The 15,851-nt window shown below is 32.8% G+C and overlaps 1 long non-coding RNA gene across 1 annotated transcript; it reads left to right on the top strand.

Moving 5' to 3' along the window:
- The first annotated feature begins 222 nt into the window (after nucleotides 1–222).
- Nucleotides 223–1,259, top strand: LOC140856870 (uncharacterized). The gene is made up of 2 exons (XR_012140458.1): nucleotides 223–649; nucleotides 1,142–1,259. It is a non-coding gene; the product is annotated as an uncharacterized lncRNA (long non-coding RNA).
- The last annotated feature ends 14,592 nt before the right edge of the window (nucleotides 1,260–15,851 follow it).

Genomic DNA, 15,851 nt, shown 5'->3' with positions numbered 1-15,851 from the left:
GTCCTTGATAATTTTTATTACCCGGAATCTAATTGGAGATTATAAAATTTAATTTGACATCCAATCGAACCATAACAAACTTAATAGCAGCAGTAATAGCAAGTCAACCGTGAAACCCTAGCCTTAGGACCGGTTCACCACCTTGGAAATAAGAAGCTTAGCTCACGCATCAAACCGACCGTCGGTTTCGGGCTTGAGCAGCCCATAGCGAAGGCCCATTCACTCATCAATGTCCAACCCATCAAACAAAACCCTCGGTCGCGAAACCCTGTCTACCCGCCGGTCTTCGCTCCGACGGGCTCTTTCTCGGTCTCTCTCTGCCCCCTTGCCGGTACCTTCCAAACCCTAGCAAGAACCTCGCCACCCCCGACGATGGCGCGTCTCCAATGGGCCTGAGTGGAACCACCGGTGCGTACCTACGCCGCCGCAGCTCTACAGCGGCGGTGCCTTCCTCGCCTTCGCCTGCGGCGACCAAATCAAGGTCGTCAATGCTGCCGAGGCCTCTTTCCAGGGGACCCTCGAGGGCGACTCCAAGGCCGTCGCTGCCCTCTCCCTCAGCCCTGACGACCGCTTCTTCTTCCCCACCATCCCCAGCCTTCAGATCCGCGTCTGGAACCTTTCCTCCCTCAGGTGCATCCTTTGTCAGAAGGTATACTGAACAACATAAAATAAATAGAGAAAATTGCAAGAAAACCTATCGTTCACTAATTTCTTGGTTTCTTGTATCTTGCCTTTTTTGTTTAATTTGACTCTTTCTATTGAAATGAAGTATGTGTTTTCCATCAAGCTGAATGTGAGAACTCGGAAACAGAAGAAACATGGCAATTAGGTTCTTGGAATATAAAAGTCTCGATTTTGGTTATTTATAGTGGTATGAATACTAATGGTAAAAAAGTTATTGGCGAAGAGTATGAAATTCTTTTTTTTCATTAGCAGAGATTGACCTATATAATGTAATTGGTGCTCATTTATTTATTATTTTCAGATAACTTCGACTTTAGGTAAATACTGTGTAATACTTAGATTGTTGTATACCAGGAAAACCAGTTTTTGTAGCTACTGTTTTAGATTTGCAGAGAGAAATCGTTATATCATAATGTTACTATATTCTTTTGTTTTAAAGAAGCTTTAATCTTGACAGGATGAAGTGGATCTAGTGCTTCTCAAATTATATTTCTTGTCAGAGGTTCTATAAGGCTCAGCGTAAAGCAAACAGATTCATCTGGCACCCATTCTTATCTGTTTTTTTTTTTTTTTTTTTTTTTAAAAGAAACCTAAAGTTGACATGATGGTCCAATGATGGGCATGGTGTGCCATTCTTCTGGAGGATAGATTGCTGCACCCGGGGCAGATAAAAAGGGTCTGTGTCTGGGATGTGGATTGTGTGGCTTTTGCACACATTTCTTTAAAGGTCACCGGGCATTGTGACAAGGATTGCATTCCGTTGTGATCCAACCTCTTACTTGTAAGTGCAGGTCATGCAAATATTATTCCCATGCGATTTCACAAGTGTTATATATTATAGCATAATTATTATGCCACTTATTTGTGGTTATCCTTTTAATACTTGTACACGTCTTTGTATGTGCATACTGATGCTTTACCGTAGTTAAAAAACAAAGCTATATATATTTACTAATGTAGTGTAGGATCTTTTAGATTATGTAACTGAAGCTGGACCATATATTGGATATGCATATGTTTAATACTCTCTCAATATGTTTTTTTATTTAAAAAAAAAAAAGTTTTACAGCATGTGAACTCAGAGATATTAATATAACCCCCCAGGACTAAAGAAAAATGCCATTATTTACTGATGGTGACAATCGTGTTTCATTTGCGATAGAGGTGCCATCCATCAAGATACCGATGGTTTCTTAGCCCATAAATTGCATGTTTGATGGTGGCACGCACTTGACAAAAACTGGGCGAGCTGTTTTTGCAAACTTTAATGCATGCCTCTGCCTTAAAATAATATGAAGGTTGGTTCTTCTTGTGAATCTAGACTGACACCGATGGACCACTCATTACTTGGCATGATGTTATATGGATGCATTGATATAGGACTAAGTTTCATCAAGGTTGTAGTTGTTTTGAGCTGTCTTTTTCTTTCCTCTTGGATCAAACCTTTGGGTTGCCTCCTACAATCTTGGCATCATTCCTAGTCAAATAATTTTACCTTATCCTTTGCAAGAGAAATTCCACTATGACAACAGAACATATAGACATGATGATTTTCACTCTTTTATCTTTCACCTTTCGGATCTCTGCATTTTGTATTTGACCATGGTATGATGAATGTCCCGCATTTCTCGGGAAGCGATAATGCAAGTATACGAGTTTGGAGTCTTGTCAGTAAAAATTGTGTTGCAGTGCTGGAAAAACATTTCTGGGCGGTAACTTCCTTGGCACCATCTGATGGACAAGCTTTGCTCATTGCTGGAAGAGAAGGCATGGGTGAAATTTAGAATCATGTTTAAACTTTGTATATATCGGACACATCTGAACATAGGCTGCTTTTTGGACAAGTTTAAATAAAGTTTGATGTCTATACTGCTTCGGGTGGTTCATATAGGCTAGGATTTAACGTATAGTATCCTTCGAGCTTTCCTGATGACTTGCTTCATGATTTTCCGTAGTGAATCTTGGATGGAGGATGACATTTTGCAATAATGGTGAAATATTTACTTTTCTACATGGTACATCTATGGGAATTAACTTATTTTGATCTATTTGATTTTCTCCTTCTTAATACCTGAAATCTTCCCATCTTTCTTTCTTATGTTGAGGACAATAAAGAACACCACCACCATCAGTCTGCAGCTTGGACGGAGGGTGGATGGTTTGACATCTGATATTCACTTGTAGCTAGAATGAATCTCAAGAAAGAAATTAAAGAAGCAATTGCTCCAACTATAAATATAAATTGGATAATTATCTATAAATTAGCTAGTTAATTTTTTTCATTAATGCTAGGAGTTAAACCATGGTGATGATATTTGAAGAGGGGGGGAAGATTTTGCTTATCATCTTAGTTGACGTGAAGGAACTGTGATAGCGTACAGTGAGAGGTAATATCTGGGTTTTAAGAAAGAAACTAGACATCAAACTGCAGCATTCGGGTACGAGATAGAGCAGTGAAAAGTGATATGGCTCTGACAATAGAAGAGATTTCTGCCCCAAGAGGTGTTTCAAGAAAGAAATTATACATCAAACTCTCACATTCAGGGGCCACCGACAAGTGATATAGCTGTGAAAGTAGAAATGAATTGTGGGCCAAGAGTTGACATCACTCCATGTCACTGACGATTTGCATCATCATAGATGACCTGACAACAAATATTTCAGGAAAGTTCCCATGGCCCATGCAATCTTTAGATGATATAGTTAATTGCTGAGACTGAGGTGGCATGAAGTGCTATGCATGAATTATTAGGTGGCACAGGGGTTTATTTGGTAGAAACAAAGGTAATCATGCAGCCTTACTAAAAAAACAATTGCCGGGAGATACCTTATCCTTTTCATCTCTGCTTCTTTGGTCTATTATACAAAAGAATGATAGAATAAAAAAGATCTAATGAAATTTGAGCATGCAAGACATAATAAAATCCTGATATTGAAAAGTCTTGCAAAACTGTCAGTGCAGAATGCTTGAAATAAAAATGATGCTCCGCGCAAGATATCATGCAAGAGGAGAACATTTACGTGGGCATTTAATAAAAACAAGATCAACTGATTGAGAAATGGATATACTAAAGAAAGTACACTGGTACATTAACTGTGGGTAAAATGGTGGATCACTGATTGACATTGTTTGGGCATGTGTAGAGAAGCATAAGCAGATCCTGGAAAAGAGTTGAAATTAGCTTTGTGTTGGAGAGATGACAAAAATCTTCGGATAACAACCGGCATAATCCTCAGCAGGTCTGATGGGCTAAGAAGCCTCCACACAGCTAAAATAAAATATCTAATGCAAGAGATCTTCATGGTCATCTGGGAAAATGTCGCTTGATTTTGTACTTCTTTCCACATTGTTTTAGTTCACATTATTTTCTAAATATTGAAGCATGATATCAATGGATCTTGATGCTTCTCCTCCTTATGTAGCATGGTTTGCAGCTATTCCTCGCATATGGTTCGCCGTTATGTGCATATACTTGTATTAACTAGATGATGTTACTCATATACTCGTACCATGTGCACATGGTAGTTTAATAACAGATGTTAGTTGCACAATAATCCAACCATATGCGATAATAACAGACTTCACTTATGTTAATTTCTGAAAAAGTGAAACTACCATCCTTGCCTGTCATCCAATGGTGGTCTAGCAAGAATATTTCACTCAAAACCATTTTTTGCATTAGATTCTGTGTTCGTGGCTTGCTTAGCACTCTAAATGATGATTAATCTGTAGTTCCATTTTTATAACGTTTGATTTAGCAGCCTAATTGTCACTATAATAATCTAATTTGTGTATGATGATCGTGTTTTTTATTGACAATGTCTACTAGAGTAGTGCAATCAACTTCTCCACTTTACATTTAGCAGTAATTTTTTGGGCACCATCTTAATAGGAGCCTGCTTCCAATCCAGTTCTAATTTAAAGATCAAACACCTACCTCCAACATCCAAGTTCAGTGGAAATAAGTTCTTTGAGAATGTGGGTGGGTTTGCTCTAAACTTTTTATGAGGACAGGCAAGGGATCTGCTGAAGGAATGCTTTCAAATCATTGTTCATGTTTTTTGGATTCATTTTGTGCAAAGCAAGAGAAATTTCATATGAGATCTCTATCTTATGTTAATAATTGTTCTTGAGAAAATGTTTGGGGAATAAACTAAGCAGCCAACCATGGACAGAGGTGGCAAACGGGTCGGGTCGGTCATAAATGGGCCGGGTTAGAAAATAGTCAACTCAAATCCGACCTATTTAATAAACGAGTCAAAAATTCAAATTTGAATCCGATCTGTTTATTAAACAGATAACTCGATCCGAACGTTTAATCTGTTTATTAAATAGATCAAATTAGATTAAATGGGTTAAACAGGTCAAGTTAAATGGGTCAGAAATAGGTTAAACAGGTTTTAAACAGGTTAAACGACTTTTAAAAGGGTTAAACAGATTAAACAGATCGGATTAAATGGGTCAGAAATAGATTAAACAGGTTAAATGGATTATCTTACTCAATCCAATCTAAATATTAAACGGGTTAAATGAATTAAACGGATCAGATATCTAAAATCCATATCCGATCCACTTATTAAATGGGTTAAATGGATCGGTTCATTTATGATCTGAATTCGTTTAGCCTAAATTCAAATCTATTTATGATGGATCGAATATGTATCAGGTTGATAGATTGAGTCATATTTTATCGGTCCTAATTATGGATAAATATACTGACCAATGGGTATAGATAGTCTGATCTGACGTATAAATATTTAGAATTAGATTGATTGTTAATGCATCTGGATTTTCCCAACAAATATAGGCTCAACACGGGACTTTCTTTTTTCTGACTTCTTTTTCTAATTAATATAAAAAAAATTATTTATCTAAATAATTTAGTTTTTAATTTATTTATCAGAATAATGCAAAATCAGAAAAACTCATTTTGAATGACGTTTTATCATGGTCATGTCACTCCCTATTTTTCACGTAGCCACGTAAAAAAAAAATAAAAAAAAATATGATATTTTTAAAAACGTCATTCTAAATGGCGTTTTTAAAAATGCCATATTTTTTGATATTTTTTATTTTTTTCTCTCTAAAAAAAAAAAAATGAAAAAAATAAAAAAAAATAAAAAAAAATTTATAAAAAATAAAAATTTTAATTTTGATAAAAATAAAAATTATCATTTAAAATTAGTATCTTCATTTCAAATTATCTTTTTAAAAAAATATCTGAAAAAAATTAATGTAAAAAAAAAAATATCATTAAAAATTTTAAGAAATAGAAATTATAATTCTAAAATTTAAGAAAAAAATTTAATTTTAATTTAAGTAAAAATCATCATTTCAAATTATAATCTTTTTTCAAATTAATTTTTTTTAAAAAATCATAAAAGAAGAAAAAATAAAAAAATAAAAATTATAATTTTCAATGAATTTTAAAGAATAAAAATTTTAATTTTAATTCAAATAAAAAGATAATTTTAAATTATTTTATCTATTTAAAATTTATTTTTTTAAAAAATATCTCAAAAAATTTTAAAAAATAAAAAAATAAAAAATATCATAAAAAAGAAAAAATGAGAGTCAAATAAAAATTATAATTTTGAATTTAAAAAAAAATTAATTTTAATTCAAATAAAAACCATCATTTCAAATTACTTTTTCCATTTCAAATTATTTTTTTAAAAAATATGTCAAAAAAATAAAAAAAAAATCATAAAAGAGCAAAATATTTTAAAATTGAGAAAAAATATTTTTTTAATTTTTAATTTAAAAAAATAAAATTTTTAATTTTAATTAAAATAAAAAATATCATTTCAAATTATTTTTTCATTTCAAATTATTTTTTTTTAAAATATTCCAAACAAAGAAGTAAAAAATGAGAAAAAAATGAGGAAAAAATAAAAATTCAAATGTTAACTCAAATAAAAAACATAAATTTAAATTATTTTTTTATTTAAAATTAATTTTTTTAAAAAAAATTCAAAAAAATTTATGGGGGTTAAAAAAATAAAAAATATCATAAAAAAAATATCAAAAAAATAAGAAAAAAATAAAAATTATAATTTATATCCCAAAAAATTTGTGGGGGTTAAAAAAATAAAAAATATCATAAAAAATATCAAAAAAATAAGAAAAAATAAAAATTATAATTTTAATTAAAAAAATAAAAATTTTAATTCAAAATTTTTTTCAATATCGCACCATACGTAGCTGTTTGTGTCCGTACCAGATCGAGATGTATCAGTACGGTCCGATTCATCTCATACTCCCATTATCCGATATACTATTATTATTTACATTATAATTTTTATGGTCCTTTTAGCATAACTTTTTTCTTCTAATGTTCTGAGACATATTAGAGATATGTAATCATACCACAAAATATAATATCTGATCACATGAAATTAAATAATATAAAATAAAATTAATAATTAATAATATTAAATAAAATAAAAATATCAAGCGTACAAAAAATAGTAAATAAAAGTTTCAAAAATATTAAGTATAAATCTAAAAAAGACTAAGTCCCATAAGGACGTCGTGGTGCCTGTGGTCGTTTGGACCTTCTTAAGAAGGTCCTCAACAGCTGCTCCTGCTCCTGCTGTGATGGCTCCTCCCTATATCAATGGAGGAGGTCTGCTGGTCATGCTGCTCAGAATAACGATGCTGCGGATAATCTACGGATGAGCGATCCGCTCAACCCTCTCATCTGGATACACGGATGGGCCTGAAAAGAAAGTATCATACTCATGTGACCAACTGGTATTCGATGATGTCATCTGGGGAATGTAGGAAGAAGAAGGCGCTACCATCTGTGGATCAAAAGGCGATAGCATCTGTGCAGCATTTAGTGATGACATCTGCGAAATATGCTGTGATGACATATGTGGAACATATGGTGACGGCGTATATCTTATATCTGGCGCATCAGCTACTTCATACCAAGGCGCACAGCTATATGGATCAACACTAATCGTCATAATATTCTGAAACTTGTTCTCTCTATTTCACACAGTATCTGAATCTGTTCGTCCTCATCAGTCGTAGATAAAGCACGACGAGCGTCCAACACAAGATCCGACATAGAATCAGTCTGCAAAATAAAAATAAAACAGTCAATATACTGTAAAATATAAAATAAAAATATAACACAAACAACATAAACTAATTTTCATAGTCTTATCAAAAGACCACAGTAGAACTCTCGCCCTCATATCGAAAACTGCATATCGAGGCTGTCCAATGATTTGTACTGTAATGCTAAAAAATCAAGCCATGTAGTCATTGGTATATGAACGATCTCTCAAAATGGGATCACCATGAACAATGTGATCTCGACGTGCATCCCAAATATCGATATACTCTGCATGTCTGATACGTCAGTCAATACGAGCTCTCCCTCGTCGATCAATACGATGAAGTCCCTGGCTGATATCAAATTGCTCTGGGATATCCTGAATCTGACCAAATTGCCGTAAGATACGATCGAAAAGATGTCACTCTACCACATCAAAATAAATAAGTGGCATCCTAGCAGTCCATATGTCATGTCCAACTGTAAACATCTGCGGCAATATAGCCAATATCTCATCTGTATATGACTCTCCCACAAAAAATAATAGAGTTAAAATAAAAAAAATTAGTAAGCTAAAATTTTAATAGATTATGAATACTGTAAAATGTATTTGTAAAGAATTCAGAATTTATCCGTCTATATGTATCAACTAATATATCCAACTGGCATCTATAAATCCGTGCAACTCTCGTCGATACGTGATGAACGTTGAATGCAATGTTCCATCTGTTTCACAATCTACTCATGTTAAATAAATTTTATCAAATTTAAACTAGTAAGTTTTAAATAAAAAAAGTAATATTTTTATACCTATATCCCAATGGTCCGTCCAGTCTGAATGGAACATCAGGATCATACTGCTCTGATGGCATCTCGAGCAACTGTCATCGTAATGGATTGATAGTCGACATACGCTCCCATACCCAAATCTGTAAATTTTAAAAAAATCATACATGATATACCCAATGTTTGAATATAATTGAATATTAAAAATAAAAATTTTTAATTCACATACTGTAATAATACAAGATAACCACCAATCTCGCTCTGATCAACATAAGAACCCCGACACATAGCTCTGTATAGGCAAGCTAGTACTGCACTGCCTCAACTGAGTCTACGAGCGAAGTCTAAATCCTCTAATAATGGCAAAAAATCAACTTCATCTTATTCGATGAAGTATCGGGTAACAGGACACCACCTAACAATCGCAGCACCTGATCTCTAACATACTGCTGCACCATCTCCTCTGGTGCATCATCCGCAATATGAAAATGTCGATAACGATCATCCAAACACTCAATCCTGAGTCGTGAATGATCAAAAAGTATGCATCGGGCTCAAACCCTAGCAATCGCAAGCACAAAGCCTGTCACTCCGGAATGGTAAGCGTGGGATCAACTCCGGTAACTGGATCACATCAACTGGTAGTCCATAAGGATGCTGACATCCTGTAAAGTGATGGTCGCCTCACCAAATGGAAGATGAAATGTGTGTCTCTGGACGTCATCTCTCAAGCAAAGCAGTAATAAGACCAACGTCATCTGTATACAACCGATTCGATATACTCCATAGAATCTAAGATATCATAAATAATCCAACACTCTATGTAGATGTCCTCTGTCCTTCAGAAGTCAGCATCAGATCGTGTAGATGAAGGTATCTGGACTCCTGTAATAAAATATAATAATTAGATAATTTATATGATTTTTTAAAAAAAATTTAAATAGTAAATAGGATTGGAATACTTACGCCGTCATCTAAAATATCTGTGATCGATGGTGCTTCTGTAATTAAGAATACTGCTGTCTCGAGGATCGAGATATCGGGATCGTAAGCCATAATATGTTAATGAATCTAAAATAATGATATTATCACAAGTATATTAAAAATAAGAAATATGATATAATAGCCATTCATTTTATGAGAAATATATTTTAAACATAATATTGTCACACAATACAACTTAAACACAAAATTTAGTTCATCTCAGGATATTAAACACGTATATTCAAATACAATCTACAGAAATACATAAAATAATGACGAAAATATATCTTCGGAGCCTTTAATTTCTTCCACTGCTTGAAGTTGAAGTGTGTTGAAGTATCCTAGGACAGCGCGACGGTCATGATCCTGTTCCTTATAAATGCCACAGTGGTTCTTACTTCTTATTTGCTATCATCCATCTCATTTCGTAGTCTTTTGATTTGGTCTATCTTTCTGCTTGGTCTCAAACGATGATGATCAGGAATATATTTGAACATACGTGTATGCATCTAATAATCTTCATGTGGTAATGGATTAAAGTCACGCTCCAAGCATTCATATATGCTGTAATTGTATATGCATTATCCACAAAATCACTAAAATATACAGTAATTTCTTGACACACAGCTAAAATGTGTGAACATGGATATTTGTACATGCTCCACTTTCCATAAGAATATTTTCTTTCAACTAAAGTAACAGTATGAAAATTTTTTCATCTCGTAACCCTGCGCTTGCTCTCTCGTAAGCACTTCATATATATCTCTTTGAAGGTTGAATGCTGTTATTCGGTGCTGGTTAGCTTTAACTTGATCTTCAGCAATTTAATTGCAACATGAGGAGTAAAAAAATTATTTGGATTCTCCTCTACATATTCAAAACTTGGGCATGCCTCATATTGAAGTATTTCACAAGACGATAAAATATCATTTGAACACAAGCTGTAATTGGCATATTTCTAGCTCTCGTAAAATACTGTTAAAAATCTCCGACAAATTTTAGTTAAGACACCATAGCGCAGACCATCATCATGTGCCAACGTCACTTCTCCTTTTCTATCTCGGACAACTAGCTCCAAGCTTTTCATTCACTGTTCTGATCCTATCCAAGATAAAGTTGAACTTGCGAACTTGATGAGCCTTTCTGTTTGCCATACTGTTCTTTTCAGCTGCACATTTTTAAAATGAGTGTTGAAATTACTGCAGATATATCTTAAGCAGTATCGGTGATAGGCACATGGGGACTCATCCAATAGACTCATCTGCGATGGCATTTAATATACCTGGATGCCTGTCAAAATTAAGCATATTCCATTTCTATCTTTGACGATATGTGTTCTGAGCTGGAAAAGAAACAACTCAACTTGTAGTCGTCTCCTCATCACAATTGCATATGCTAATAAAATATCCCATTCTCTGCATCAATTTCTGTTGCAATTAACATCTTACCTTTAAATTTTCATACAAGTGCTGCCATCAATGCTGATTACAAGACGGCAATGCGTAAAATCCTAGATAGATGGTTTGAAAGCCAAAAATATAATTTAAAATTCGGATATTGAAATTCACAGTTTGAAAAAAAATTATGAAACAACTGTACTGAATTTGCATGTTGAAGTGCAGCCATATAATAGGGTAATTTACATAAGACGGCTCCATTCTCATAAATATCAACCAATGCCTTCTGCTTTCCACACCATGCTTTCTGTATGATACTGTATATTGAAATTGATCATTAACGACTGTCACAATAGCTTCAACTTTGACATCGGGATCTTTCTCAACAATATATCGGACTAGTGTGCCAATCATCCTTCCACTGATATGTTTGTGGTCTCGACTCAACCCGTAAACAAACAAGTGTGAGGACCTCATATTTTGTGATTTGAAAATATTCATGTTTTTTCAACAATGCAGCACGAAGCTCCATCTACAATTTTGAGCATTATCTGATGATGCGCATTGTACGACCATAATTTCGAATGCGACTGAACTACATTGTATGTTCGATGCTTCATAATGTGATAAAGATCAACAGCTCTCCTTACATAATCTTTACTCTCAAACATTAAACCTTTAGAAAATTCAGTCATCGAGGAGTCCCAAAACTGATAGTCAGAGTTCAATCTTCGACCAGTACTACACAACCACCATCATCTAAATTTATATCGTTAAAAAATTATGGGAGTTCGTGTAAATGAGGTTGAGGTTCTTCACATTAATATTAGCCTGAACATCTTCATCATCATTCTCATCTTCACCATCATCATCATTACTGCTACTGTCTCATCCATCCAATAGTCTTCATCTCCGCTTTCATCTGACTCAAAATAGATTATCAGAATTTATTCCACCGACTATCCAGTCATCGTTCCTATATGAGTGTCGTCTCCCGCACTTACCACTATTTCTAGCAAAGAGAAGTCACCATAGTAGAAGCACAGGAGAAGTCATCATAGGACTGAATAATTGTACAACTAGGGCCGGCAGTAGTAGAATGTTGTTCTGCAAATACGACTTTAACACTATCGATTTGCACCATAGGAGTTACAAAGGTAAGGAAGGCCCAACATTATTGTCTGCTTGAGTTAAAAGCTGACTATAGTATCCAAAGCTCGGTACATTTTCTTTTCAATATATAATTTAAAAATCGATATTCTGTATATTTCAAAGGAAATGTCAGCATTTCTTTGACATCTTCATCGTCATCAATTAGAATAAGATATAATTGCTCTGCATTAACTGTTCTGACAGATTAGGAGATTTTTATTTCAATTTTATTTCATATTTTTTTTGTCTACAGGAATATGCTGTATAAATGGTCAATAATTCTTGACGTGATAATGATGAAGATACTCTAATCATCCGATTTGTAGGGTGACTGTACTGCACATCAGTTTCTTCATTCTGTATTATGCCATCATAATATAATAGTACACGAACTCAAGTACTGGCCATTTTCTCGGAGAAACCTATGATAAAATCAAAATCAAAATATTTAGTATTACTAATTATTTTATCGTTTCAAAAGATTTACATGATAAATACATCATATCATCAATAAATAGGTACAATAGATCCTATCCCATTCAAGAATTACATTAATTCTATAGATTAATTGCATAAATCAAATGATACACAAAAGGGATCGAAAAAAATTTCGACAGCATTTTCCTTAGTTTTTCTCACACCACTGAAAATGTGTGAGGAGAACTAAAGAAAAATACTGTCCAAAATTTCTCTCGAACCCTCCGCATATCATTCGAATAATGTAATTACCCATAGAATTAAATGTAATTCCAAACTGTCCAAACTGGATAATAATTGATCAATGTATATATTTTATGATATCCGTATAAAAATATATAATCAAATATATATTTTATACGGATATCATAGAATATCCTACATTAGTCAATGACAGGTCTACATTTTTATGAAATATAATATATTTTAAAATTTTTAAATTATAATCGAATCAAATTTTAAAATAAATCTGAATCTAATGAGATAAAAATAAAAATAAAAATAATGAGATAAAAATAAAAATTAAAAAGACTGAAATAGAAGGTGCCGCAGGGCTGCACGGGCCCACCATCGGAGGGCCGCCATCGCGGATCGAAAGAGAATGGTGCCGTAGGGCCACACGGACCCGCTGCCGGAGGGCCGTCGGGGCTCGCCGCAGGGCCCGCTGCTGGGGCCGCCACGGCCTGCCACGGGGGCCATCGTCAGGGCCCGCCATGGGGAGCCCCGCTGGGCCGCCGTGGGAGCAGCTGTCGGGGCCCGCCACCCGCCACCGGCCCTCTGTCACCGACGGCCAAGGAAAAAGAGGGAGAGAGAGGGAGAGGAAGAGGGAGAGGAGGGGCCGGCCAAAGGAAGGGGAGGGCCGGGGCCTATCGCCGGGGCGCGCCGACCCGCCGCCGGCCCTCTATCACCGGCGGCCAAGGAAAAAGAGGGAGAGAGAGGAAGAGGGAGAGAGAGAGGAAGAGGGAGAGGAGGCGGTCGGCCAAGAGAAGGGGAGGACCGGGGCCCGCCGCCGGCCCTCTGTCGCCGGCGGCCAAGAAAAAAAGGGAGAGAGAGAGAGAGGAAGAGGGAGAGGAGGGGGCCGGCTAAGGGAAGGGGAGGGTCGGGCCCACCACCGGGGCCGTCGTCGGGGCGCGTCGGCCTGCCGCCGGCCCTTTGTCATCGGCGGCCAAGAAAAAGAGGGAGAGAGAGAGGAAGAGGGGAGAGAGAGAGGAAGAGGAAAGAGAGAGGAGGGAGCTCACCACTGGTCGTGCCGTGCCGTCGGAGAGGAGAAAACGTCGGAGAAGAAGGAGAAGAAGAGAGAGGAGGGGTTTTTTTTTGGGATTTTAAGCTTCAAAAATGCCAAAGGAAATGGCATTTTCAAAAACACCATTTCCTTTGGCGTTTTCTCTTTTTTTTCTTTTTTTATGATTTTTTAATTTTTTAATTTTTTTACTTATTTTTATGTAATTTTTAATAAATAAAATTAATTTAAAATGGGCATAGTAATTTGAAATGATAATTTTTTATTTGAATTAAAGTTAATTTTTTAAGTAATAATTATAAATTTTTTTTTTACTATTTTTTATTTGAATTATAATTAAATTTTTAATTTTTAAATTTAAAATTATAATTTTTATTTTTAAATTAGAATTAAATTTTATTTTTTTCAATTCAATTCTTTTCTCTTTTTTGTTTTTTATGGTGTTTTTTATTTTTTTACACAATTTTTTTTTTTTTAAATTTTTTTAAAAAATAATTTAAAATTGGAAAGTAATTTGAAATGACATTTCTTATTTTATTAAAGTTAAAATTTTTATTTTTTAAATTTTAATTTATAATTTTTATTTTTTCATATTTTTTTTTTTCATTTTCATATGGCATTTTTTTATTTTTCAATTCAATTTTTTTTTTTTTATCTTTTATTTTTATTTTTTTCTTATTTTTATCATTTTTTTCTTTTTTATGAAATTTTTTGAGTATTTTTTTATTTGTTTGGAATATTTTAAAAAAATTAATTTGAAATGGGGAAAGTAATTTGAAATGATGTCTTTTATTTTAATTAAAATTAAAAATTTTATTTTTTTTAAATTTAAAATTATAATTTTTATTTTTTTTATTTTTTTAAATTTTGATTCTTTATGGCACTTTTATTTTTTTATTTTTTTGAACATTTTTTTTTAAAAATTAATTTGAAGCGGGGAAACTAATTTGAAATCATGGTTTTTATTTGAATTAAAATTAAAATTTTAATTTTTAAAATTTAAAATTTTAATTTAATTTTAATTTTTTTCTCATTTCTTTCTCATTTTTTATGGTATTCTTTATTTTTTAAATTTTTTAAGTTTTTTATATTTTTTTTAAAAAATTATTTTAAATAGAAAAATAATTTAAAATTATCATTTTTATTTGAATTAAATTAAAATTTTTATTTTTTAAAATTCATTCAAAATTATAATTTTTATTTTTTTCTAAATTTTTTCATTTTTTTCTTCTTTAATGATATTTTTTAAAAAAAATAATTTAAAAATTAATTTTATGGTATTCTTTATTTTATGCTATTTTTAAGATCTTTTTTGAGATATTTTTTTAAAAAAATTATTTTTAAATAATTTTAGAATTATAATTTTTATTTTTAAAATTTTAATAGTATTTTTAATTTTTTTTACACCAATTTTTTTAGATATTTTTTTAAAAGGTAATTTGAAATGGAGATACTAATTTTAAATGATAATTTTTATTTTTATCAAAATTAAAATTTTTATTTTTTTATAAATTTAAATTTTTTTAAATTTTTTAATTTTTTATTTTTTTTGGAGAAATGAAAAATATCAAAAAATATGGTGTTTTTAAAAATGCCATTTGGAATGGCGTTTTTAAAAATCATTTCAAATGATTTTTTAAAATTTCATATTTTTTGATTTTTTTTATTTTTTTACATGGTCTACGTGGAAATAGGGGGTGATTGGCATGATAAAACGCCATTCAAAATGATATTTTTTCTGATTTTACATCATTCTGATAAATATATTAAAAATTAATTATTTAGATAAATAATTTTTTTATATATTAATTAGAAAAAAAAACTTTTTTTTTTTCTTCTCTCCCACTGTTATTCTTCACTCTCTCTCCAACCATGGTTTGATTAGACTCCCTTCAACGTTTTTATTCCCTCCAAACGTGAGGCATAAGGACTTACTCCTCCTTTTGGTAGATAATCTTTTTACTCTTATCTTTTTCTTTTTTTTTATTCACTTTTTTTGTTACCTTCTCTGAGTTGCACTTTGTCTTCCTTGAAAAGAGAGGAAATTATCTCTAATTTTAA

This window comes from Elaeis guineensis, chromosome 4 (genome assembly GCF_000442705.2).
Source record: "Elaeis guineensis isolate ETL-2024a chromosome 4, EG11, whole genome shotgun sequence".
Classification (NCBI taxonomy): domain Eukaryota; kingdom Viridiplantae; phylum Streptophyta; class Magnoliopsida; order Arecales; family Arecaceae; genus Elaeis; species Elaeis guineensis.
The sequence above is the reverse complement of the archived record's forward strand: the minus strand, read 5'-3'. Positions and strand labels throughout refer to the sequence as shown.